This window comes from Denticeps clupeoides, unplaced genomic scaffold (assembly GCF_900700375.1).
Source record: "Denticeps clupeoides unplaced genomic scaffold, fDenClu1.1, whole genome shotgun sequence".
NCBI classification, from domain to species: domain Eukaryota; kingdom Metazoa; phylum Chordata; class Actinopteri; order Clupeiformes; family Denticipitidae; genus Denticeps; species Denticeps clupeoides.
The window spans coordinates 14691-38028 of record NW_021629869.1 but is presented as its reverse complement, the minus strand read 5'-3'; the positions used below and the strand labels follow the sequence as shown (position 1 = coordinate 38028).

The 23338-nt window shown below is 40.8% G+C and overlaps 23 non-coding genes and 23 pseudogenes across 23 annotated transcripts; 1 reads left to right on the top strand and 45 right to left on the bottom strand.

Annotated features, from left to right (window-relative positions):
• The first annotated feature begins 10658 nt into the window (after positions 1-10658).
• On the top strand, positions 10659-10783 carry LOC114776162 (uncharacterized; annotated as a pseudogene).
• A 142-nt stretch (positions 10784-10925) lies between these two features.
• LOC114776207 (5S ribosomal RNA) lies at positions 10926-11044 on the bottom strand. Its single transcript, XR_003745402.1, has one exon. It is a non-coding gene; the product is annotated as a 5S ribosomal RNA (ribosomal RNA).
• Positions 11045-11188: 144 nt separating this feature from the next.
• On the bottom strand, positions 11189-11307 carry LOC114776202 (5S ribosomal RNA). The gene has a single exon (XR_003745397.1). It is a non-coding gene; the product is annotated as a 5S ribosomal RNA (ribosomal RNA).
• A 143-nt stretch (positions 11308-11450) lies between these two features.
• Positions 11451-11569, bottom strand: LOC114776195 (5S ribosomal RNA). The gene has a single exon (XR_003745391.1). It is a non-coding gene; the product is annotated as a 5S ribosomal RNA (ribosomal RNA).
• A 145-nt stretch (positions 11570-11714) lies between these two features.
• LOC114776130 (uncharacterized) lies at positions 11715-11833 on the bottom strand (annotated as a pseudogene).
• Positions 11834-11978: 145 nt separating this feature from the next.
• On the bottom strand, positions 11979-12098 carry LOC114776131 (uncharacterized; annotated as a pseudogene).
• Positions 12099-12234: 136 nt separating this feature from the next.
• Positions 12235-12353, bottom strand: LOC114776168 (uncharacterized; annotated as a pseudogene).
• Positions 12354-12680: 327 nt separating this feature from the next.
• LOC114776221 (5S ribosomal RNA) lies at positions 12681-12800 on the bottom strand. The gene has a single exon (XR_003745415.1). It is a non-coding gene; the product is annotated as a 5S ribosomal RNA (ribosomal RNA).
• A 146-nt stretch (positions 12801-12946) lies between these two features.
• Positions 12947-13065, bottom strand: LOC114776212 (5S ribosomal RNA). The gene has a single exon (XR_003745407.1). It is a non-coding gene; the product is annotated as a 5S ribosomal RNA (ribosomal RNA).
• Positions 13066-13205: 140 nt separating this feature from the next.
• On the bottom strand, positions 13206-13324 carry LOC114776209 (5S ribosomal RNA). Its single transcript, XR_003745404.1, has one exon. It is a non-coding gene; the product is annotated as a 5S ribosomal RNA (ribosomal RNA).
• Positions 13325-13464: 140 nt separating this feature from the next.
• LOC114776145 (uncharacterized) lies at positions 13465-13582 on the bottom strand (annotated as a pseudogene).
• A 144-nt stretch (positions 13583-13726) lies between these two features.
• LOC114776193 (5S ribosomal RNA) lies at positions 13727-13845 on the bottom strand. Its single transcript, XR_003745389.1, has one exon. It is a non-coding gene; the product is annotated as a 5S ribosomal RNA (ribosomal RNA).
• Positions 13846-13989: 144 nt separating this feature from the next.
• LOC114776192 (5S ribosomal RNA) lies at positions 13990-14108 on the bottom strand. Its single transcript, XR_003745388.1, has one exon. It is a non-coding gene; the product is annotated as a 5S ribosomal RNA (ribosomal RNA).
• A 394-nt stretch (positions 14109-14502) lies between these two features.
• Positions 14503-14624, bottom strand: LOC114776171 (uncharacterized; annotated as a pseudogene).
• A 142-nt stretch (positions 14625-14766) lies between these two features.
• Positions 14767-14885, bottom strand: LOC114776191 (5S ribosomal RNA). The gene has a single exon (XR_003745387.1). It is a non-coding gene; the product is annotated as a 5S ribosomal RNA (ribosomal RNA).
• A 142-nt stretch (positions 14886-15027) lies between these two features.
• Positions 15028-15146, bottom strand: LOC114776217 (5S ribosomal RNA). Its single transcript, XR_003745411.1, has one exon. It is a non-coding gene; the product is annotated as a 5S ribosomal RNA (ribosomal RNA).
• Positions 15147-15289: 143 nt separating this feature from the next.
• On the bottom strand, positions 15290-15408 carry LOC114776206 (5S ribosomal RNA). Its single transcript, XR_003745401.1, has one exon. It is a non-coding gene; the product is annotated as a 5S ribosomal RNA (ribosomal RNA).
• Positions 15409-15555: 147 nt separating this feature from the next.
• On the bottom strand, positions 15556-15675 carry LOC114776175 (uncharacterized; annotated as a pseudogene).
• A 141-nt stretch (positions 15676-15816) lies between these two features.
• On the bottom strand, positions 15817-15934 carry LOC114776178 (uncharacterized; annotated as a pseudogene).
• Positions 15935-16075: 141 nt separating this feature from the next.
• Positions 16076-16195, bottom strand: LOC114776154 (uncharacterized; annotated as a pseudogene).
• A 138-nt stretch (positions 16196-16333) lies between these two features.
• Positions 16334-16452, bottom strand: LOC114776157 (uncharacterized; annotated as a pseudogene).
• Positions 16453-16592: 140 nt separating this feature from the next.
• LOC114776167 (uncharacterized) lies at positions 16593-16712 on the bottom strand (annotated as a pseudogene).
• Positions 16713-16859: 147 nt separating this feature from the next.
• LOC114776146 (uncharacterized) lies at positions 16860-16978 on the bottom strand (annotated as a pseudogene).
• A 146-nt stretch (positions 16979-17124) lies between these two features.
• LOC114776180 (uncharacterized) lies at positions 17125-17240 on the bottom strand (annotated as a pseudogene).
• Positions 17241-17380: 140 nt separating this feature from the next.
• On the bottom strand, positions 17381-17500 carry LOC114776215 (5S ribosomal RNA). Its single transcript, XR_003745410.1, has one exon. It is a non-coding gene; the product is annotated as a 5S ribosomal RNA (ribosomal RNA).
• Positions 17501-17636: 136 nt separating this feature from the next.
• Positions 17637-17756, bottom strand: LOC114776177 (uncharacterized; annotated as a pseudogene).
• A 146-nt stretch (positions 17757-17902) lies between these two features.
• On the bottom strand, positions 17903-18021 carry LOC114776226 (5S ribosomal RNA). Its single transcript, XR_003745420.1, has one exon. It is a non-coding gene; the product is annotated as a 5S ribosomal RNA (ribosomal RNA).
• Positions 18022-18164: 143 nt separating this feature from the next.
• On the bottom strand, positions 18165-18282 carry LOC114776225 (5S ribosomal RNA). Its single transcript, XR_003745419.1, has one exon. It is a non-coding gene; the product is annotated as a 5S ribosomal RNA (ribosomal RNA).
• Positions 18283-18427: 145 nt separating this feature from the next.
• On the bottom strand, positions 18428-18546 carry LOC114776149 (uncharacterized; annotated as a pseudogene).
• Positions 18547-18689: 143 nt separating this feature from the next.
• On the bottom strand, positions 18690-18808 carry LOC114776123 (5S ribosomal RNA). The gene has a single exon (XR_003745367.1). It is a non-coding gene; the product is annotated as a 5S ribosomal RNA (ribosomal RNA).
• A 144-nt stretch (positions 18809-18952) lies between these two features.
• Positions 18953-19071, bottom strand: LOC114776141 (uncharacterized; annotated as a pseudogene).
• A 143-nt stretch (positions 19072-19214) lies between these two features.
• LOC114776169 (uncharacterized) lies at positions 19215-19334 on the bottom strand (annotated as a pseudogene).
• A 411-nt stretch (positions 19335-19745) lies between these two features.
• On the bottom strand, positions 19746-19865 carry LOC114776159 (uncharacterized; annotated as a pseudogene).
• A 139-nt stretch (positions 19866-20004) lies between these two features.
• Positions 20005-20123, bottom strand: LOC114776139 (uncharacterized; annotated as a pseudogene).
• A 144-nt stretch (positions 20124-20267) lies between these two features.
• Positions 20268-20386, bottom strand: LOC114776190 (5S ribosomal RNA). The gene has a single exon (XR_003745386.1). It is a non-coding gene; the product is annotated as a 5S ribosomal RNA (ribosomal RNA).
• Positions 20387-20530: 144 nt separating this feature from the next.
• LOC114776220 (5S ribosomal RNA) lies at positions 20531-20650 on the bottom strand. The gene has a single exon (XR_003745414.1). It is a non-coding gene; the product is annotated as a 5S ribosomal RNA (ribosomal RNA).
• Positions 20651-20788: 138 nt separating this feature from the next.
• On the bottom strand, positions 20789-20906 carry LOC114776172 (uncharacterized; annotated as a pseudogene).
• A 141-nt stretch (positions 20907-21047) lies between these two features.
• On the bottom strand, positions 21048-21167 carry LOC114776208 (5S ribosomal RNA). Its single transcript, XR_003745403.1, has one exon. It is a non-coding gene; the product is annotated as a 5S ribosomal RNA (ribosomal RNA).
• A 144-nt stretch (positions 21168-21311) lies between these two features.
• LOC114776189 (5S ribosomal RNA) lies at positions 21312-21430 on the bottom strand. Its single transcript, XR_003745385.1, has one exon. It is a non-coding gene; the product is annotated as a 5S ribosomal RNA (ribosomal RNA).
• Positions 21431-21574: 144 nt separating this feature from the next.
• Positions 21575-21694, bottom strand: LOC114776148 (uncharacterized; annotated as a pseudogene).
• Positions 21695-21839: 145 nt separating this feature from the next.
• LOC114776188 (5S ribosomal RNA) lies at positions 21840-21958 on the bottom strand. The gene has a single exon (XR_003745384.1). It is a non-coding gene; the product is annotated as a 5S ribosomal RNA (ribosomal RNA).
• A 142-nt stretch (positions 21959-22100) lies between these two features.
• Positions 22101-22219, bottom strand: LOC114776164 (uncharacterized; annotated as a pseudogene).
• Positions 22220-22363: 144 nt separating this feature from the next.
• Positions 22364-22483, bottom strand: LOC114776218 (5S ribosomal RNA). Its single transcript, XR_003745412.1, has one exon. It is a non-coding gene; the product is annotated as a 5S ribosomal RNA (ribosomal RNA).
• Positions 22484-22627: 144 nt separating this feature from the next.
• LOC114776197 (5S ribosomal RNA) lies at positions 22628-22746 on the bottom strand. Its single transcript, XR_003745393.1, has one exon. It is a non-coding gene; the product is annotated as a 5S ribosomal RNA (ribosomal RNA).
• Positions 22747-22889: 143 nt separating this feature from the next.
• LOC114776127 (5S ribosomal RNA) lies at positions 22890-23007 on the bottom strand. The gene has a single exon (XR_003745371.1). It is a non-coding gene; the product is annotated as a 5S ribosomal RNA (ribosomal RNA).
• A 144-nt stretch (positions 23008-23151) lies between these two features.
• On the bottom strand, positions 23152-23271 carry LOC114776152 (uncharacterized; annotated as a pseudogene).
• Between the last annotated feature and the right edge of the window lie 67 nt (positions 23272-23338).

Here is a 23338-nt window from a genome sequence, read left to right as displayed (position 1 = left end):
TAACCTCTCACACTTGTAATTTTGTGAATACTTTCTGTGCTACTTTCGATTCTCTAATATACCATAGAATGCAGAACTATTTTCTACTTTGTTTCACTACTCAGCAGCAGTCCGGACCCATATTCAACATATAGGGGAAATATATTGGCAGTGCTAAAGCAGAAAATTGTTCCACCAGAGTGTTGAGGACAAATGTTGGTTTCAGATATCCTTCACAGCAAATTTGTAGCTTTGTAGTGCATCTCAAAATGTATCTGTATTTATCCATACATTTTCCAGTGTCAATTTAAACATCACAGAAGAGCTGGAGCCATTTCTAGCTGTCATTGGAAAAGAGGCAGGGTACACCCTGGACAAGTTGGCGATTACAAAGATGACATACAGATGCATACAAACATTCACGCTCACACCTATGGGCAATGTAATTTCAAGAATGTTAGAGCAATACACTCCAGTAAAGCTCTTGTTCTCACAACAGGAAAGGAACAGATCTGTTGATGTATTACACTAATGGATCAGCAAGTACCAATATATGGGTAAAAATATAAAAATAACAAATTGGTTATTTATAATATAACTGAGGATTGTCCCTGCAAAGAAATATCATTCTTTGCATTTGAAAGACATACTGATTACAGTATGTAGTTGAACTGACTGTTTGGCTGGTGTTTGCTACAGATTTCATATCCTGAAAAAAAAAGTATGTGACAGACTTAAACATGTAAAGCCAAAATCAATAATGTGTCAAAATGTATTCACTAGTTGGAAATGACACTCCTGTGTCCTCAGGTTAGATGATCAAAGTCCAAAAATGCAGCGTCTTACCTGTTGCAGTGTCCTGTGTCGCCTAGGTCGGTTTCCGTTGACAATACCAACGGTTGCTAGCGAAGAAGAAAACAATTGTCAAGCTAATAGCTGTAGCTAGCTAACAGACCGACAAGCAATACTTGAAAAATTAACATTTAGCTAAATTAGTGCTAGTGTGCCGGAGTTAAATGGTTACACTAGATTTATAAATGTATTTCTTCTTTTTTTTGTGTCTTTTATCTTCTTATTTTCTAAAGACTTTTATTTTGTTTACCTGTATTCTGATGTGGGTAAGGGAATTATAATGATAATCCGGGTGTTTGTTTAATTGTAGAATGTTAAAATGTGTTAATGTTTCTGGTTATGTCAAATATGTTTCTGTATTTTGTTTGTTCAATTTATGATTATTATAAAGAGTTATGTGGATTCTAAAACTTTGATCACCCCCGAAAAGTGGTTGGATGCGGCCGTGCCCGTGGGTTAGTGGGTTGGAGACCCGGTTTAGTCCTCTTAGACACATGGCATGAGCTGTGAGAGAGAGAGGTGCAGAGAGACGCGAGTTGTGACGCGATGTTCTGGCGTGACCTTGCTTTCATACAGAATACACTTTGCACGGAAAATTTCTTGGGTGTCAGCTCGTCAATTACGGTTCAAGAAAAGAAATAAAAAAATTACACAACGCAGAAGAAGGACCACTACACTAGGTTAAGCTAATACACTGATGCAAAAAACAATGAGTTGATTTACCTTTCTGAAGTCAAGACGAGGAAAGCGTTGAATCTTCTTTCATGAAAATAATGCGAAGCTGGCCATCAGCACTTCATTTCTTAATATTGAGGATGTGTCTCGTGTGTCTTCACCGTTTATTTACCGTGCGTTAACCGGCACGGATTAAACTTCGGCATGAACGTCAATCTTGTGTTTCGGTCGCTAGTAAAAGTTTTCATGTGAACGTCAGTCTTCGTCCTCGTCCTCCTGCGGCGTGGGGTCCGCCTCCTCGGTCACCTCCGGCCCGCCGGGGAACTCGCGCTGGGGGTCGGGGGGCAGCGCCGGCGAGAAGGCCGCGTCGCTCTTCACGCCCCAGCCGATGTAAACGTTCTCGAACTTCCTGCGGGGAGACCGGGACGCGGTGATGACGGGCGACGCCCCCGGCCGGCGGCGACGGGTCTTACCTTCCTCAGGCGAAGGCGTGGGCTCCCGGCCACAGGTTGGAGCGGACGTAGGCCACGGCGAAGCGGGGGACGAGGGCGGAGCCGGGAGCTCCACGGTGGCAGCCGGTCGATTTCTACACCAAACGCAGAAACGTGGCGCGTTACCGTGGTTACGGAGGAGGAGGCGGACCGGCGGCATCTCGCACGCTCACCTGCGTCTTCAGACAGCGGGGTGAAGAGGGCGGGTCCTTCCTCCCGTTCCGGCTCCTCCTCCTCCTCTTCATCTTCATCAGGTTCCACCGCCGGTTTCTCCGCCGAGTTCACCCACACGCAGCGGCCCTGGACGAACCGCAGTATCAGCGGCGGGTTCTAGAAGGTCCGAGGTGACGGTTAAATACGAAGGACGGACCTGAGTCAGGATGTGCGGGACGTGGTGTACCCAGGAGCGCCTTCCCTTCTCTGTCCTGGCGTCCATCGTCTGTCTGTTTCTTCTTCTTTTTTCCCGCGTCGTCACTCATCATCTCGTCATCTGACCTCACGCGCTAATCTCGCGAGAACTGCCACCTTCAGTACCTGTAGTAGCTTATCGCGGCACTTATCGCGAGATTAGCGACACAACTCAGATTTTTTTTTTTAAATAACGCAGATTAAAATACGGGAGATTTACGGGAAAATAATAATACGGGAGGACGGCGGGAAAGAACGGGCCAAAACGGGATACTTGACAGGTATGCCCTGGGGACACAGTCAGGGTTAAGCGTCCCGCTCAGGGACACGACGGTAGTAAGTGGGGTTTGAACCTGGAACTTGGTGCTCTTCCGGTTCAGACGCGAGCGTGTTAGCCAAGTGTAAAACACACCAATAATAATGATTAAAAAGTGAAAGTGGCAGTAATTTGATTTGGGACAAATAGCGTTGACAGCACCTTGTGTGTGTGGAGTTTACATGTTCTTCTGTCTCGGTGTGGGTTTCCTCCTGATTCGCTGTCCAGAGAGGCACTTTTTTTTCAGCAAGAACAAGAGCCCAGAATTAATGTGATTGGCTGATATAGTTTTTTTCAGCCAATCACAATGTTTCTGAGCTCTTGTTCTGTAGCGTAATCAGCTGAGTGAAACCAGCCAATCACAATGTTCTTAAGATCTTGTTCCTCCATCTGATTGGCTGAAAAAAAAGTGACATCATCAGCTTCGCTCTATTTAAGAGGTGAGCCGTGAAGAACTTAATCATTTCAGATTTACGAGAGTTCAGTATAGAGGTAGAGAAATGAAGGCGTGGAAGAAGTTTGTTAGGTGGACCAAGCGTCGCTTCTTCAAGAAGGACGTTTCCGTTGAGCCCAAAATGACCGATCTGAAATCAGCTCAGATGGGTCAGGTTGAGGTGTTCGGGGAAACAGCTCGGCACACTCGAGGCGGTGACGGAGACATTCCTGGAAAGGGATCCCGGTCATCGTAAAGAAGTGGAGGAGATGTTCATGGCCTCTAATAATAATCTGGAGATGGCTATTCGTGACACGACACAGAACAGCCTGGCTTGGCGTGAAGAGCTGAGGCAAATTGCCATCCATGGAGGCTGAGAATGAAGTAAAAGAAAGACTGAGAGAAGAACAAGATCTGGAACGGCTGCAATGTGAGGAGCTTGAAAGCACAGCTGAACGTGGAGAGACACAACAGAGAAGAAGCAGAAAGGTGTTTCTGTAACGTGAGAGAAACTGGAAAGCAGATGGAGATGGAGACACAGCTCCATACGCAGCTGGGGAGCATGCAGGCTCTTTATGAAGAGACGCTGCAGAACGAGAAGAAGGAGCAGGAAACGCTGAGAAGTCAAATGACAGATGAGCAGAGCAGGAGAGAGAAAGCTGAAAAAGAGCTTGAAGCAAAAGAGAAAGCAGGAAGGAAAGAGGCAGAGAGGCTTCTCCTGGAGACAGAGACAAAGTTCCGTCATCAGCTGGAGAGCAAAGACAGTCTCCACGAGGAGACGCTCCAGCAAATGAAAAAGGAACTTGAGATGATGACAGCCGAACGTGACCATGAGCACAGAGCACGAGAAGAACTTGAAAAAGTGCTCCTTGAAGAAACATCTACCAGGAACGAACTGGAAAAACGTTTCCAGGACCTTAAACAATACAAGCAAGAGGCAGGAGATTGAGGAAACCCTGAAGGTCCTCCTCAGAAGGGAGAAGGAACTGTGTGGGCAACTCGTGCAGACCGCGTACATGAGAGCAGCACTGGAGCATCTTCGAGAAGCTTCACAAGGAGACGTGGAGAAAAGAAAACAGTACAAGAACCAGGCTGTCCAGGTTGATCTGGGAGGCTGGTGAACAGGACGCAGCTATGCGGACATCGCAAAGGCGAGCGTAACATGAGCGTTATTACAAAATGCAAATACGCCAAATAAAGAATCTATATAGAAAAGATGAATGAAATCTCCTTTGACTTTCTTGAGCTTCACACGTCCAAAACACAAGACAAACATTAAAAACCATGTTGTATAGTTCACCATGTACTATATTTCACTTGGATTATATACAACTATATTATTTTACGTGTTCCGTAACAACACATTACATTCAGTAGTGACGGGGACAGTCCCCCTGGGGACAGAGGGACACGATGGTAGTAAGTGGGGTTTGAACCTGGAACTTGGTGCTCTTCTGGTTCAGACGCGAGTGTGTTGGCCAAGTGTAAAACACACCAATAATAATGATTAAAAAGTGAAAGTGACAGTAAACAAGAATCTACCACTATGTACCATCCGACCTCTACAACTCATACAGGACGAAGCAGCACGACTGATGTTCAACCTTCCCAAGTTCTCCACACCGCCCCTCTGCTACGTTCCCTCCACCGGCTCCCAGTAGCTGCACGCATCAGGTTCTAAATACTGATGCTGGCCTACAAAGCCAAACATGGAGTAGCACCATCCTACCTCACAGCCCTTATTACACCTCGCACTGCACCTCGTATACTCCGAGCCTCCAGTACTGCTTTAGAGAATATTTAGATGAACTTGTAACTTTCTTTTTTTTTCAAACTTGTGTACAGAATCTACAACAGAGTGAATAAAAAGATTGTATTCATAGTTGGGGGTCCTAGTGAACCGGAATTGATCTCTTAATCGATGGTAACTTGAAAGCACGTTGTAAGTCGTATGCCGTAATTGTAAATATGACACGGTGTAATAAAGTGCTCATCATCATTTCTAACTGTGTCTTGTATGAAAGGTCTATTTAGGGCAGCTAGACATGATTCTTCTCATGTCCTGATTGGTCTGTTTAAGTTCTCACCTGCAACATTGAGTTTTTTAGCTGTATTACGATATGGCGACACGGTCCAAGTGTGGCCCTGTAATCGGAAGGTTGCAGGTGTGGATGCCAAACCACCAAGGTCCCCTGGTTCAAAGCACGGTCCCCACAAGCTGCTCCCTGGGCGCCTGTCATGGTGCCCACTGCTCACCAAGGGTGACGGTTAAATACAGAGGACACGTTTCACCGTGTCACTGTGTGCTGTGCTGCGGTGTTTCACAATGACAATCACTTCACTTTCACTTGTAGAACCTGACAGAGTTCTAACCGTGAAGCTGTGTGCCATCACTAAGAGCTGAGTACGTTCCAGAGAGGGTTCCAGAACAAATCACAGTCTGCTTTACCTCAACGTCTGGGAGGATCTGCAGACCCGCTCGCAGTCTCGCTTTGTTGGCGCAGGTAAACCGCTTCGGGTCGACCAGAGTTGTGGAAGTGGAGCACGTTGATTAATCGGACTGACCGTTACTGACCTGTTGCCATGGAGACCATTGGTCGAAAAATTTGCATCCACTCATTGGATTCATTATCCAATTTATTCCCTTTAACTTGCATGATATTACACCATTCGACGTGGACGGGAAAAGTCTCTGTATTTTAAATAGCTTTTAAAAGTAACAAATTGAAAATAGTTTTAAATATGCATCATGGCAAGCCCTATTAGCGACTAATCACTTTTAATCGATTGAGTCCGAACAAAAACATTTATTGACATGTGCAAATTGACGTTTCTGAGACTTTCATTGTTCAATCTAATGCCAGAGAAAATTTAAGTTTAAAGACGTTATTGTCATTGCACAATCATACTTAGTACTACAGCACGACGAAATTGAGGTCCTGTACAGCAGTCCCAGTGCAAGATAAGATAAGATAAACCTTTATTAGTCCCACAAGTGGGAAATTGCACTTGTCACGGCAGAAAGTGACAGAAGCAGAAGGTAATAGCATCACAAAATAATAACATAAATATGTATCTGTATAAGTAGTGATTAAAATATACTTTATGTCAAAAATGATTGATGACATATCAGCATAAAGAAAAAGCGCATGATTTATGACCACCTACCCTTCTACCTTCTCCCCTTCTCCACCGGACACCCAGCGCGTAATTTATGACCTCCTTCCCTCTCCCCTCTCTCACCCTTGGACACCCAGCGCATCCTCTCACAGTCTTAGATGTCATATAATCACTTATACAAGCTTTTAAAAAAACAGATGTCATATCACTAGTTTACAAACTATGGCTGTTGTGGGAGAGGTCATAAACCGGTATACCTCTACTTTTAAAACAGAAACCTTATTTTTAAGTGTATGGTTTTACTCAACCTACTGTTTCAGTGTTTAACACGTTTAAACACAATACTTACACAAACTTATTTTAAAATACAAACGCATACGCTATTCATATACTGACTGAATATGGTAGAATCCCATTTTGTATGTAGGAAGCATCACAGCACCTTCTCGCCCCAGTCTATCGCTCTCTCCCTTGTGTCGCATTACAGATGTCATATACACTTAGACTAACTTTTAAAACAGATTTCTTATCACTTGTTTACAACTATGGCCATTGCTGATGGCTTATGACCCCATTTCTCCCAAAGCCATCCCTTTCCCCACCGCACTTCCCTTCCCGGTTTCATCTCACATTCTTCCCCGACACCTTGCAGAGTCTCATATTGACACACACACACACACACACACACACACACACACACACTTAGACTATTTTTAAAACCATATTTTAATGATATATGGTTTAAAAGGATTTCTAGTTAAAGAAAAACAAGTTTAAACACAATACTTATTTTAAATATACAACACATTGTATATTTGTGTGAAATATACAATTACTACTTTTATTCATATCCTTTAAGCACGAATATGTATTAATCCTTGGAATATTACTGACAACTCTTAATCATTACAAATCTCAGATCAAAGGTTTTAAGATTGCAGGACAGCATGACCGCGACCTGAGGACCAACAACAAGCAGACTATGATGAACCAGAGTCCAATCACCTGAAGAATCTACAGACGAAGATGAACATGTCACCATGTCACCATGACTCGACCAAAGATCAATTCATAAGACTACGTGTAATACACAATTATTAACTAATATGGTGTGGTTTTATGTGAACCCTAATGAACCTACCAAATAAAAGAAGGAGATGCGATGAAGGACGCCTGAGCTTTTGGAGGTCTGTTGTAAGGCGTGACTTCCATTCGCTCTCCTTGCAAGTAAAATGGACTCAAAAGCTTTGTGTCTTTCTTCTCTTTGTTTAGTAAATGTTAGACTGACATATAAACCTAACATTTAATATTGAAAAATATACCTACACACTTCTAACCACTTTTTGTAGTTGTTGTAGTTCACATCAGACATATATATATTTTAGACATGATTTTTTATTATTATTATCAAGTAACTTCAAATAAATTTCTCATGTTAACAATTTCATATTTTCTAAAATCGTATCAAGAGGTGTGATTTTTAGAGAGGGGGGTTGTGACTTTTAGGGCTATAATATCAAGAATTTAAAGTTTCAGTTATTTTTTTCTACAGTATATTTGTATTTTTTTAACCTTCTTATGCTGAAGGGCTTCACTGTTCGTATATTTACTATTTGTATGATTGACACACACACACACACACACACACACACACACACACACACAACATACTTTTTCTTTTCCTTGCTAAAATAAAACTAATCGTCACGCTGTTTTATGAACAAGCCAGAGGTATTTCATTTATGGTTTTCAGATGATATGACACACAAAACGTTAATAAACTCTCATTTTTATTTAGTTGAACCATACACAGACTTTTGTTTATCAAACTGATATATTTATGAACATGAAATATTTTTTTCAAGATTCTTTTCAGAAAAAATAAAATCCTACATTTATTAACAATGTTAATTTCCTCTGAAACCATCCCAGCTTGTGACCGCTCCTCATTGGCAGTAACAAGGTCTTCACCACCCAGCAGATAACCAACTACTATTTAGTGCTCGCTTGAAACTGATGTTTCCAAAAATGACCATTGTTGGTGGTTTACGAACCCCTCATATCAATGACACAGACCCACAGTTCACACACCCTTAGACTATCTTTTAAAACAGAAACCTTGTTTTTCACTCAAGGATTTACTCAACCTATTGTTTCAGTGTTAAACACATACTAAACACAATACTAATTTTAATACAATGCAAACACTGTTAATATACTTACTGAATATGGTATCCCATCAGTCATTTTCCAAAAGATATATCACATAATGGTATGTAGGAAGCATCACACCATTGACACAGGACATAACCTGTTCGCACACACACACACACAAACAGACTTTTCCATGCCAAAATAAAACTAATCATAATGCTGATTTATGAACAAACCTTTCTCCAAAGGTGTCTCATCTATGGTTTTCAGATGATATGCCACACAAAAACTAATCGTAACAATGTTTTATGAACAAACCGTTCTCCAAAGGTGTCTCATCTTTGGTTTTCAGAAGATATGCCGCACAAAAACGTTAACAAACTATAATTTCTATTTAATGAACCTCACACAGACTTCTGTTTATCAAACTGATATATTTATGAACATTGAAAAAACTTTTCAACATTCTTTTTAATCATGTTTTTCCACTATGGATTATGTAATGATAATATTGAAAATATATACCTACACACTTTCTAACCACTTTTTAATATAGTTCACATCAGACATATATATATTTTAGACATGGTTTTTAATATTATTATCAAGTAACTTCAAATAAATTTCTCATGTTAACAATTTCATATTTTCTGAAATCGTATCAAGGGGTGCGATTTTTAGGGAGGGGGCATGCAACTTTAGGGCTATAATATCAAAGAATTTAAAGTTTATTTATTTGTATATTTTTTCTACAGTATATTTGTATTTTTTTATCCTTCTGATGCAGATTTTCTATCTGTATGATTGATTCTCGCTGGTCATATTATTAGGTAGACCTCGTTAGTACTCGGGTGAACCACCTTATGCCTTTAGAACCACCTTATTCTTCATGGCATAGCCTCAAAAAGGTGTGGAAATATTCCTCAGATATATTGAGCCATACAGACATGATAGCATCATGTAGCTGCGGCAGATTTGTCTGCTGGTTGTCTATGATATCCGAAGCCAATATCCGAAGGTGTTCTGTTTGGATTGAGACCTGGTGAATGTAGAGTACAGCGAACTCAATGTCATGTTCAAGTAACTAGTCTGAGATAGTTTGAGCTTTGTGACTTGGTGTATTATGCTGTATTTAAGTAGCCATCAAAAAAAAAAGGGGGGGGGGTACACTGTGGTAATAAGGGAATGGGACATGTCAGCAGCAATACTAATTTATGTGTACATCTATGGTATTTATCAGACAGCCTTATCCAGAGTGACTTACAATCGGTAGTTACATGGACAGCCCCCCCCCTGAGAGACCAACACCAGCCTGAACCACTAGATCCAGGGTTGGATGCATCCATGCTTACATAATGATTACACCACATTTTGACCCTACCAACAGAATGTTAAATTGTTTTGATAATTCTCCAGTCTTCAGTTTTCTAGTTAATCAAGTAGAATAAAAAAAAAATTTAAATATACTTTTTGGCATTTACTGTCAATATTACTCTTCCACAAATAACTTGAAAATACTAAAGATCTTTCAATACAAATCAGATATTTTAAACTTGATGTGACAATGACAACATATGACAACCACCACATATCTTTTTAAACACAAGACAATATATGTTTTAATGCAACCCAGCAACATTACTTCATGGCCATTTACAAGAACCCTCTAAGGTGTCAGTCCTGAACTGTTTGGTTGAAAAACTTAAATCCCCCAAAAAAATCCAATAATTGGCTAACAATTGGCATAAACATATGAGGTGCTGCTTTTCTAATGCTTGCAAAAAAACAAACACTAAGTTTACTAAATAATGAGGTCTTACCAGGTCTTATCAGTGAACAATACCGAGATAATTTTTAAAAAAGTATTATAAAAATGCATGAATTAATTATTCCTCACACTCATACTGTACTTGGAGAAAATTGAATATTTTGTGGTAACGTTTGGCACTGTTACGCGCACTATTACGCACACTTGTGCTTGCTCTGGAACGGGGGTCGTCCTGGTGGCAGCGCTGATCAGACAGCCGTGTATACATTTATTTTAGCAAAGTAACTGTATTCTGATTATCACTCATTTAAACGGTACAATGCATTCCGTCACTTCCCCAACACTGTCCACATACATTGGTTGTTCTGACATTTTGAGTCTGCCCTTTATCCTGTGACATCAACAAGGCTTTTTGTCTACACAACTGTTGCTAACCGGATCTTTTCTCTTTTTCAAGAGATTGCTTACGGCCGTACCAGCCCAAGAACGCCCGGTCTCGTCTGATCTCGGAAGCTAAGAAGGCTTGGGCCTGGTTAGTACTTGGATGGGAGACCTCCTGGGAATGCTAGGTGGAATGGCCGTAAGCAATCTCTGCTTGAAAGTCTTGGACTTTAAACAACCTAGGCTTGAAAACATATCACAGAGTGAAAATACCTCTTAACTTACTTTAGATAAAAACTAACAAAGCGATGCAAAAAAACTTCATTTTAAAAGTTTTTCAACAGTTAAAGCTTACAGCACCTGGTATTCCCAGGAGGTCTCCCATCCAAGTACTAACCAGGCCCAAGCCTTCTTAGCTTCCGAGATCAGACAAGACCGGGCGTTCTTGGGCTGGTATGGCTGTAAGCAATCTCTGCTTGAAAATCTTGGACTTTAAACAACCTAGGCTTGAAAACACATCACAGAGTGAAAATACCTCTTAACTTACTTTAGATAAAAACTAACAAAGCGATGCAAAAAAACTTCATTTTAAAAAGTTTTTAAACAGTTAAAGCTTACAGCACCTGGTATTCCCAGGAGGTCTCCCATCCACGTACTAACCAGGCCCAAGCCTTCTTAGCTTCCGAGATCAGACGAGACCGGGCGTTCTTGGGCTGGTATGGCCGTAAGCAATCTCTGCTTCAAAATCTTGGACTTTAAACAACCTAGGTTTGAAAACATATCACAGAGTGAAAATACCTCTTAACTTACTTTAGAAAAAACTAACAAAGCGATGCAAAAAAACTTCATTTTAAAAAGTTTTTCAACAGTTAAAGCTTACAGCACCTGGTATTCCCAGGAGGTCTCCCATCCAAGTACTAGCCAGGCCCAAGCCTTCTTAGCTTCCGAGATCAGACGAGACCGGGCGTTCTTGGGCTGGTATGGCCGTAAGCAATCTCTGCTTGAAAATCTTGGACTTTAAACAGCCTAGGCTTGAAAACATATCACAGAGTGAAAATACCTCTTAACTTACTTTAGATAAAAACTAACAAAGCGATGCAAAAAAAACTTCATTTTAAAAAGTTTTTCAACAGTTAAAGCTTACAGCACCTGGTATTCCCAGGAGGTCTTCCTTCCAAGTACTAACCAGGCCAAAGCCTTCTTAGCTTCCGAGATCAGACGAGACCGGGCGTTCTTGGGCTGGTATGGCCGTAAGCAATCTCTGCTTGAAAATCTTGGACTTTAAAACAACCTAGGCTTGAAAACATATCACAGAGTGAAAATACCTCTTAACTTACTTTAGATAAAAACTAACAAAGCGATGCAAAAAAACTTCATTTTAAAAAGTTTTTCAACAGTTAAAGCTTACAGCAGCTGGTATTCCCAGGAGGTCTCCCATCCAAGTACTAACCAGGCCCAAGCCTTCTTAGCTTCCGAGATCAGACGAGACCGGGCCGTTCTTGGGCTGGTATGGCCGTAAGCAATCTCTGCTTGAAAATCTTGGACTTTAAACAACCTAGGCTTGAAAACATATCACAGAGTGAAAATACCTCTTAACTTACTTTAGATAAAACTAACAAAGCGATGCAAAAAAACTTCATTTTAAAAAGTTTTTCAACAGTTAAAGCACCTGGTATCCCAGGAGGTCTCCCATCCAAGTACTAACCAGGCCCAAGCCTTCTTAGCTTCCGAGATCAGACGAGACCGGGCGTTCTTGGGCTGGTATGGGCCGTAAGCAATCTCTGCTTGAAAATCTTGGACTTTAAACAACCTAGGCTTGAAAACATATCACAGAGTGAAAATACCTCTTAACTTACTTTAGATAAAACTAACAAAGCGATGCAAAAAAAACCAGGCCCAAGCCTTCTTAGCTTCTGAGATCAGACGAGACCGGGCGTTCTTGGGCTGGTATGGCCGTAAGTAATCTCTGCTTGAAAATCTTGGACTTTAAACAACCTAGGCTTGAAAACATATCACAGAGTGAAAATAGCTCTTAACTTACTTAGATAAAAACTAACAAAGCAATGCAAAAAACTTCATTTTAAAAAGTTTTTCAACAGTTAAAGCTTACAGCACCTGGTATTCCCAGGAGGTCTCCCATCCAAGTACTAACCAGGCCCAAGCCTTCTTAGCTTCCGAGATCAGACGAGACCGGGCGTTCTTGGGCTGGTATGTGCCGTAAGCAATTTGCTGCTTGAAAATCTTGGACTTTAAACAACCTAGGGCTTGAAAACATATCACAGAGTGAAAATACCTCTTATCTTACTTTAGGTGAAAACTAACAAAGCAATGCAAAAAACTTCATTTTAAAAAAGTTTTTCAACAGTTAAAGCTTACAGCACTTGGTATTCCCAGGAGGTCTCCCATCCAAGTACTAACCAGGCCCAAGCCTTCTTAGCTTCCGAGATCAGACGAGACCGGGCGTTCTTGGGCTGGTATGGCTGTAAGCAATCTCTACTTGAAAATCTTGGACTTTAACAGCCTAGGCTTGAAAACATATCACAGAGTGAAAATACCTCTTACTTACTTTAGTAAAAACTAACAAAGCGATGAAAAAACTTCATTTTCAAAAAGTTTTTCAACAGTTAAAGCTTACAGCACCTGTAATTCCCAGGAGGTCTCCCCTCCAAGTACTAAACAGGCCCAAGCCTTCTTAGCTTCCGAGATCAGACGAGACCGGGCGTTCTTGGGCTGGTATGGCCGTAAGCAATCTCTGCTTGAAAATCTTGGACTTTAAACAACCTAGGCTTGAAAACATATTACAGAGTGAAAATACCTCTTAACTTACTTTAGATAAAAACTAACAAAGTGATGCAAAAAAAATTCATTTTAAAAAGTTTTTAAAAACAGTTTAAAGCACCTGGTATCCCAGGAGGTCTCCCATCCAAGTACTAACCAGGCCCAAGCCTTCTTAGCTTCCGAGATCAGACGAGACCGGGAGTTCTTGGGCTGGTATGGCTGTAAGCAATCTCTGCTTGAAAATCTTGGACTTTAAACAACCTAGGCTTGAAAACATATCACAGAGTGAAAATACCTCTTAACTTACTTTAGATAAAAACTAACAAAGCGATGCAAAAAAACTTCATTTTAAAAAGTTTTTCAACAGTTAAAGCTTACAGCACCTGGTATTCCCAGGAGGTCTCCCATCCAAGTACTAACCAGGCCCAAGCCTTCTTAGCTTCCGAGATCAGACGAGACCGGGCGTTCTTGGGCTGGTATGGCCGTAAGCAATCTCTGCTTGAAAATCTTGGACTTTAAACAACCTAGGCTTGAAAACATATCACAGAGTGAAAATACCTCTTAACTTACTTTAGATAAAAACTAACAAAGCGATGCAAAAAAACTTCATTTTAAAAAGTTTTTCAACAGTTAAAGCTTACAGCACCTGGTATTCCCAGGAGGTCTCCCATCCAAGTACTAACCAGGCCCAAGCCTTCTTAGCTTCCGAGATCAGACGAGACCGGGCGTTCTTGGGCTGGTATGGCCGTAAGCAATCTCTGCTTGAAAATCTTGGACTTTAAACAACCTAGGCTTGAAAACATATCACAGAGTGAAATACCTCTTAACTTACTTTAGATAAAAACTAACAAAGCGATGCAAAAAACTTCATTTAAAAAAAAATTTCAACAGTTAAAGCTTACAGCACCTGGTATTCCCAGGAGGTCTCCCATCCAAGTACTAAGCCTTCTTAGCTTCCGAGATCAGACGAGACTGGGCGTTCTTTGGCTGGTATGGCCGTAAGTAATCTCTGCTTGAAAATCTTGGACTTTAAACAACCTAGGCTTGAAAACATATCACAGAGTGAAAATACCTCTTAACTTACTTTAGATAAAAACTAACAAAGCGATGCAAAAAAACTTCATTTTAAAAAGTTTTTCAACAGTTAAAGCTACAGCACCTGGTATTCCCAGGAAGGTCTCCCATCCAAGTACTAAACAGGCTCTAAGGCCTTCTTAGCTTCCGAGATCAGACGGGACCGGGCGTTCTTGGGCTGGTATGGCCGTAAGCAATCTCTGCTTGAAAATCTTGGACTTTAAACAACCTAGGCTTGAAAACATATCACAGAGTGAAAATACCTCCTAACTTACTTTAGATAAAAACTAACAAAGCGATGCAAAAACTTCATTTTAAAAAGTTTTTCAACAGTTAAAGCTTACAGCACCTGGTATTCCCAGGAGGTCTCCCATCCAAGTACTAACCAGGCCCAAGCCTTCTTAGCTTCCGAGATCAGACGAGACCGGGCGTTCTTGGGCTGGTATGGCCGTAAGCAATCTCTGCTTGAAAATCTTGGACTTTAAACAACCTAGGCTTGAAAACATATCACAGAGTTAAAATACCTCTTAACTTACTTTAGATAAAAACTACAAAGCGATGCAAAAAAACTTCATTTAAAAAGTTTTTCAACAGATAAAGCTTACAGCACCTGGTATTCCCAGGAGGTCTCCCATCCAAGTACTAACCAGACCCAAGCCTTCTTAGCTTCCGAGATCAGACGAGACCGGGCGTTCTTGGGCTGGTATGGCCGTAAGTAATCCTCTGCTTGAAAATCTTGGACTTTAAACAACCTAGGCTTGAAAACATATCACAGAGTGAAAATACCTCTTAACTTACTTTAGATAAAAACTAACAAAGCGATGCAAAAAATTCATTTTAAAAAGTTTTTCAACAGTTAAAGCTTACAGCACCTGGTATTCCCAGGAGGTCTCCCATCCAAGTACTAACCAGGCCCAAGCCTTGTTAGCTTCCGAGATCAGACGAGACCGGGCGTTCATGGGCTGGTATGGCCGTAAGCAATCTCTGCTTGAAAATCTTGGACTTTGAAACAACCTAGGCTTGCAAAACATTATCACAGAGTGAAAGTACCTCTTAACTTACTTTAGAAAAAAACTAACAAAGCGATGCAAAAAAACTTCATTTTAAAAAGTTTTTCAACAGTTAAAGCTTACAGCACCTGGGTATTCCCAGGAGGTCTCCCATCCAAGTACTAACCAGGCCAAGCCTTCTTAGCTTCCAAATCATAAAAGAGACCGGGCGTTCATGGGCTGGTATGGCCGTAAGCAATCTCGCTTGAAAATCTTGGACTGTGAACACCTAGGCTTGAAACATTTCACAGAGTAAAAGTACCTCTTAACTTACTTTAGATAAAAACTAACAAAGCGATGCAAAAAAAATTCATTTCAAAAAGTTTTTCAACAGTTAAAGCTTACAGCACCTGTAATTCCCAGGAGGTCTCCCCTCCAAGTACTAACAGGCCCAAGCCTTCTTAGCTTTCCGAAATCAAGACGAGACGGGCGTTCTTGGCTGGTATGGCCGTAAGCAATCTCTGCTTGAAAATCTTGGACTTAAACAACCTAGGCTTGAAAACATATTACAGAGTGAAAAGTACCTCTTAACTTACTTTTAGATAAAACTAACAAAGTGATGCCAAAAAAAATCATTTAAAAGTTTTAAACAGTTAAAGCTTACAGCACCTGTAATTCCCAGGAGGTCTCCACTCCAAGTACTAAACAGGCCCCAAGCCTTCTTAGCTTCCGAAATCAGACGAGACCGGGCGTTCTTGGGCTGGTATGGCCGTAAGCAATCTCTGCTTGAAAATCTTGGACTTTAAACAACCTAGGCTTGAAAACATATCACAGAGTGAAAATACCTCTTAACTTACTTTAGATAAAACTAACAAAGCTGATTGCAAAAAAACTTCATTTTAAAAAGTTTTCAACAGTTAACGCCACCTGGTATTCCCAGGAGGTCTCCCATCCAAGTACTAACCAGGCCCAAGCCTTCTTAGCTTCCGAGATCAGACGAGACCGGGCGTTCTTGGGCTGGTATGGCCTTTGTAAGCAATCTCTTGCTTGAAAATCTTGGACATTTAAACAACCTAGGCTTGAAAAATTATCACAGAGTGAAAATACCTCCTTAACTTACTTTAGATAAAACTAACAAAGCGATGCAAAAAATTAATTTCAAAAAGGTTTTCAACAGTTAAAGCACCTGGTAATCCCAGGAAGGTCTCCCATCCAAGTACTAACCAGGCCCAAGCCTTCTTAGCTTCCGAGATCAGACGAGACCGGGCGTTCTTTGGCTGGTATGGCCGTAAGCAGTCTCTGCTTGAAAATCTTGGACTTAAAAACAACCTAGGCTTGAAAACATAACACAGAGTGAAAATACGTCTTAACTTACTTTAGATAAAAAATAACAAAGTCGATGCAAAAAAACTTCATTTTAAAAAAGTTTTCAAACAGTTAAAGCTTACAGCACCTGGTAATTCCCAGGAGGTCTCCCATCCAAGTATTAACCGGCCCAAGCCTTCTTAGCTTCCGAGATCAGACGAGACCGGGCGTTCTTGGGCTGGTATGGCCGTAAGTAATCTCTGCTTGAAAATCTTGGACTTTAAACAACCTAGGCTTGAAAACATATCACAGAGTGAAAATACCTCTTAACCTTACTTTAGATAAAAACTAACAAAGCGATGCAAAAAAAACTTCATTTTAAAAAGTTTTTCAACAGTTAAAGCTAGCACCTGTATCCCCGGAAGGTCTCCCATTCAAGTACTAAACAGGTCCTAAGCCTTCTTAGCTTCCGAGATCAGACGGGACCGGGCGTTCTTGGGCTGGTATGGCCGTAAGCAATCTCTGCTTGAAAATCTTGGACTTAAACAACCTAGGCTTGAAAACATATCACAGAGTGAAAATACCTCCTAACTTACTTTAGATAAAACTAACAAAGCGATGCAAAAAACTTCATTTTAAAAGTTTTTCAACAGTTAAAGCTTACAGCACCTGGTATTCCCAGGAAGGTCTCCCATCCAAGTACTAACCAGGCCCAAGCCTTCTTAGCTTCCGAGATCAGACGAGACCGGGCGTTCTTGGGCTGGTATGGCCGTAAGCAATCTCTGCTTGAAAATCTTGGACTTTAAACAACTAGGCTTGAAAACATATCACAGAGTGAAAATACCTCTTAACTTACTTTAGATAAAAACTAACAAAGCGATGCAAAAAAACTTCATTTTAAAAAGTTTTTCAACAGTTAAAGCACCTGGTTATCCCAGGAGGTCTCCCATCCAAGTACTAAACAGGCCCAAGCCTTCTTAGCTTTCGAGATCAGACGAGACCGGGCGTTCTTGGGCTGGGTATGGCCGTAAGCAATCTCTGCTTGAAAATCTTGGACTTTTAACAACCCTAGGCTTGAAAACATATCACAGAGTGAAAATACCTCTTAACTTACTTTAGATAAAAAACTAAACAAAGCGATGCAAAAAAACTTCATTTTAAAAGTTTTTCAACAGATAAAGCTTACAGCACCTGGTATTCCCAGGAGGTCTCCAATCCAAGTACTAACCAGACCCAAGCCTTCTTAGCTTCCGAGATCAGACGAGACCGGGCGTTCTTGGGCTGGTATGGCCGTAAGCAATCTCTGCTTGAAAATCTTGGACTTTAAACAACCTAGGCTTGAAAACATATCACAGAGTGAAAATACCTCTTAACTTACTTTAGATAAAAACTAACAAGCGATGCAAAAAAAATTCATTTTAAAAAGTTTTTCAACAGTTAAAGCTTACAGCACCTGGTATCCCAGGAGGTCTCCCATCCAAGTACTAAACAGGCCCAAGCCTTCTTAGCTTCCGAGATCAGACGAGACCGGGCGTTCTTGGGCTGGTATGGCCGTAAGCAATCTCTGCTTGAAAATCTTGGACTTTAAACAACCTAGGCTTGAAAACATATCACAGAGTGAAAATACCTCTTAACTTACTTTAGATAAAAACTAACAAAGCGATGCAAAAAAACTTCATTTTAAAAAGTTTTTCAACAGATTAAAGCTTACAGCACCTGGTATTCCAGGAGGTCTCCCATCCAAGTACTAAACCAGGCCCAAGCCTTCTTAGCTTCCGAGATCAGACGAGACCGGGCGTTCTTGGGCTGGTATGGCCGTAAGTAATCTCTGCTTGAAAATCTTGGACTTTAAACAACCTAGGCTTGAAAACATATCACAGAGTGAAAATACCTCTTAACTTACTTTAGATAAAAACTAACAAGCGATGCAAAAAAAATTCATTTTAAAAAGTTTTTCAACAGTTAAAGCTTACAGCACCTGGTATTCCCAGGAGGTCTCCCATCCAAGTACTAACCAGGCCCAAGCCTTCTTAGCTTCCGAGATCAGACGAGACCGGGCGTTCTTAGGCTGCTTAAGCTGTAAGCAATCTCTGCTTGAAAATCTTGGACTTTAAACAACCTAGGCTTGAAAACATATCACAGAGTGAAAATACCTCTTAACTTACTTTAGATAAAAACTAACAAAGCGATGCAAAAAAAATTCATTTTAAAAGTTTTTTCAACAGTTAAAGCTTACAGCACCTGGTATTCCCAGGAGGTCTCCCATCAAGTACTAACCAGGCCCAAGCCTTGTTAGCTTCCGAGATCAGACGAGACCGGGCTGTTCATGGGCTGGTATGGCCGTAAGCAATCTCTGCTTGAAAATCTTGGACTTTGAACAACCTAGGCTTCAAAACATTTCACAGAGTGAAAATACCTCTTAACTTACTTTAGATAAAAACTAACAAAGCGATGCAAAAAAACTTCATTTAAAAAGTTTTTCAACAGTTAAAGCTTACAGCACCTGGTATTCCCAGGAGGTCTCCCATCCAAGTACTAACAAAGCCCAAGCCTTTCTTAGCTTCCAAGATCATAAAAGACCGGGCGTTCATGGGCTGGTATGGCCGTAAGCAATCTCTGCTTGAAAATCTTGGACTTTGAAACAACCTAGGCTTGAAAACATTTCACAGAGTGAAAGTACCTCTTAACTTACTTTAGATAAAAACTAACAAAGCGATGCAAAAAAACTTCATTTTAAAAAGTTTTTCAACAGTTAAAGCTTCCTGCACCTGGTATTCCTAGAGGTCTCCCATCCAAGTAACTAACCAGGCCCAAGCCTTCTTAGCTTCCGAGATCAGAACGAGACCGGGCGTTCTTGGTCCTGGTATGGCCGTAAGCAATCTCTGATTGAAAATCTTGGACTTTAAAACAACCTAGGCATGAAAACATATCACAGAGTGAAAATACCTCTTAACTTACTTTAGATAAAAACTACAAAGCGATGCAAAAAAAATTCATTTTAAATTTTTTTTCAACAGATTAAAGCTTACAGCACCTGGTATTCCCAGGAGGTCTCCCATCCAAGTACTAACCAGCCCAAGGCCTTCTTAGCTTCCGAGATCAGACGAGACATGGGCGTTCTTGGGCTTGTATGGCCGTAAGCAATCTCTGCTTGAAAATCTTGGACTTTAACAACCTAGGCTTGAAAACATATCACAGAGTGAAAATACCTCTTAACTTACTTTAGATAAAAATTAACAAAGCGAATGCAAAAAAACTTCATTTTAAATAAGTTTTTCAAACAGTTAAAGCACCTGGTATTCCCAGGAGGTCTCCCATCCAAGTACTAACCAGGCCCAAGCCTTCTTAGCTTCCGAGATCAGACGAGACCGGGCGTTCTTGGGCTGGTATGGCCGTAAGCAATCTCTGCTTGAAAATCTTGGACTTTAAACAACCTAGGCTTGAAAACATATCACAGAGTGAAAATACCTCTTAACTTACTTTAGATAAAAACTAACAAAGCGATGCAAAAAAACTTCATTTTAAAAAGTTTTTCAACAGTTAAAGCTTACAGCACCTGGTATTCCCAGGAGGTCTCCCATCCAAGTACTAACCAGGCCCAAGCCTTCTTAGCTTCCGAGATCAGACGAGACCGGGCGTTCTTGGGCTGGTATGGCCGTAAGCAATCTCTGCTTGAAAATCTTGGACTTTAAACAACCTAGGCTTGAAAACATATCACAGAGTGAAAATACCTCTTAACTTACTTTAGATAAAAACTAACAAAGCGATGCAAAAAAACTTCATTTTAAAAAGTTTTTCAACAGTTAAAGCTTACAGCACCTGGTATTCCCAGGAGGTCTCCCATCCAAGTACTAACCAGGCCCAAGCCTTCTTAGCTTCCGAGATCAGACGAGACCAGGGCGTTCTTGGGCTGGTATGGCCGTAAGCAATCTCTGATTGAAAATCTTGGACTTTAAACAACCTAGGCTTGAAAACATATCACAGAGTGAAAATACCTCTTAACTTACTTTAGATAAAAACTAACAAAGCGATGCAAAAAAAACTTCATTTTAAAAAATTTTTCAACAGTTAAAGCACCTGGTATCCCAGGAGGTCTCCCATCCAAGTACTAACCTAGGCCCAGCCTTCTTAGCTTCCGAGATCAGACGAGACCGGGCGTTCTTGGGCTGGTATGGCCGTAAGCAATCTCTGCTTGAAAATCTTGGACTTTAAACAACCTAGGCTTGAAAACATATCACAGAGTGAAAATACCTCTTAACTTACTTAGATAAAAACTAACAAAGCGATGCAAAAAACTTCATTTTAAAAGTTTTTCAACAATTAAAGCTTACAGCACCTGGTATTCCCAGGAGGTCTCCCATCCAAGTACTAACCAGGCCCAAGCCTTCTTAGCTTCCGAGATCAGACGAGACCGGGCGTTCATTGGGCTGGTATGGCCGTAAGCAATCTCTGCCTGAAAATCTTGGACTTTAAACAACCTAGGCTTGAAAACATATTCACAGAGTGAAAGTACCTCTTAACTTACTTTAGATAAAACTAACAAAGCGATGCAAAAAAACTTCATTTTAAAAAGTTTTTCAACAGTTAAAGCTTACAGCACCTGGTATTCCCAGGAGGTCTCCCATCCAAGTACTAACCAGGCCCAAGCCTTCTTAGCTTCCGAGATCAGACGAGACCGGGCGTTCTTGGGCTGGTATGGCCGTAAGCAATCTCTGCCTGAAAATCTTGGACTTTAAACAACCTAGGCTTGAAAACATATCACAGAGTGAAAATACCTCTTAACTTACTTTAGATAAAAACTAACAAAGCGATGCAAAAAAACTTCATTTTAAAAAGTTTTTCAACAGTTAAAGCTTACAAGCACCTGGTATTCCCAGGAGGTCTCCCATCCAAGTACTAACCAGGCCTAAGCCTTCTTAGTTTCCGAGATCAGACGAGACCGGGCGTTCTTGGGCTGGTATGGCCGTAAGCAATCTCTGCTTGAAAATCTTGGACTTTAAAACAACCTAGGCTTGAAAACATATCATAGAGTGAAAATACCTCTTAACTTACTTTAGATAAAAACTAACAAAGCGATGCAAAAAAAATTCATTTTAAAAGTTTTTTCAACAGTTAAAGCTTACAGCACCTGGTATTCCCAGGAGGTCTCCCATCCAAGTACTAACCAGGCCCAAGCCTTCTTAGCTTCCGAGATCAGACGAGACCGGGCGTTCTTGGGCTGGTATGGCCGTAAGCAATTGCTGCTTGAAAATCTTGGACTTTAAACAACCTAGGCTTGAAAACATATCACAGAGTGAAAATACCTCTTAACTTACTTTAGAAAAAAACTAACAAAGCGATGCAAAAAACTTCATTTAAAAAGTTTTTCAACAGTTAAAGCTTACAGCACTTGGTATTCCCAGGAGGTCTCCCATCCAGTACTAAGCAGGCCCAAGCCTTCTTAGCTTCCGAGATCAGACGAGACCTGGGCGTTCTTGGGCTGGTATGGCTGTAAGCAATCTCTACTTGAAAATCTTGGACTTTAAACAACCTAGGCTTGAAAACATATCACAGAGTGAAAATACCTCTTAACTTACTTTAGATAAAAACTAACAAAGTGATGCAAAAAAAATTAATTTTAAAAAGTTTTTCAACAGTTAAAGCTTACAGCACCTGGTATTCCCAGGAGGTCTCCCATCCAAGTACTAACCAGGCCCCAAGCCTTCTTAGCTTCCGAGATCAGACGAGACCGGGCGTTCTTGGGCTGGTATGGCCATAAGCAATCTCTGCTTCAAAATCTTGGACTTTAAAAAAAACTTGGCTTGAAAACATATAACAGAGTGAAAATACCTCTTAACTTACTTTAGAAAAAAACTAACAAAGCGATGCAAAAAAACTTCATTTAAAAAGTTTTTCAACAGTTAAAGCTTACAGCACCTGGTATTCCCAGGAGGTCTCCCATCCAAGTACTTACCAGGCCCAAGCCTTCTTAGCTTCCGAGATCAGACGAGACCGGGCGTTCTTGGGCTGGTATGGCCGTAAGCAATTGCTTCTTGAAAATCTTGGACTTTAACAACCTAGGCTTGAAAACATATCACAGAGTGAAAATACCTCTTAACTTACTTTAGGTGAAAACTAACAAAGCGATGCAAAAAAACTTCATTTTAAAAAGTTTTTCAACAGTTAAGGCTTACAACACTTGTATTCCCAGGAGGTCTCCCATCCAAGTACTAACCAGGCCCAAGCCTTCTTAGCTTCCGAGATCAGACGAGACCGGGCGTTCTTGGGCTGGTATGGCTGTAAGCAATCTCTACTTGAAAATCTTGGACTTTAAACAACCTAGGCTTGAAAACATATCACAGAGTGAAAATACCTCTTAACTTACTTTAGAAAAAAACTAACAAAGCGATGCAAAAAAACTTAATTTTAAAAAGTTTTTCAACAGTTAAAGCTTACAGAACCTGGTATTCCCATGAGGGTCTCCCATCCAAGTACTAACCAGGCCCAAGCCTTCTTAGCTTCCGAGATCAGACGAGACTGAGCGTTCTTGGGCTGGTATGGCCGTAAGCAATCTCTGCTTCAAAATCTTGTACTTTAAACACCTAGGTTTGAAAACATATCACAGAGTGAAAATAC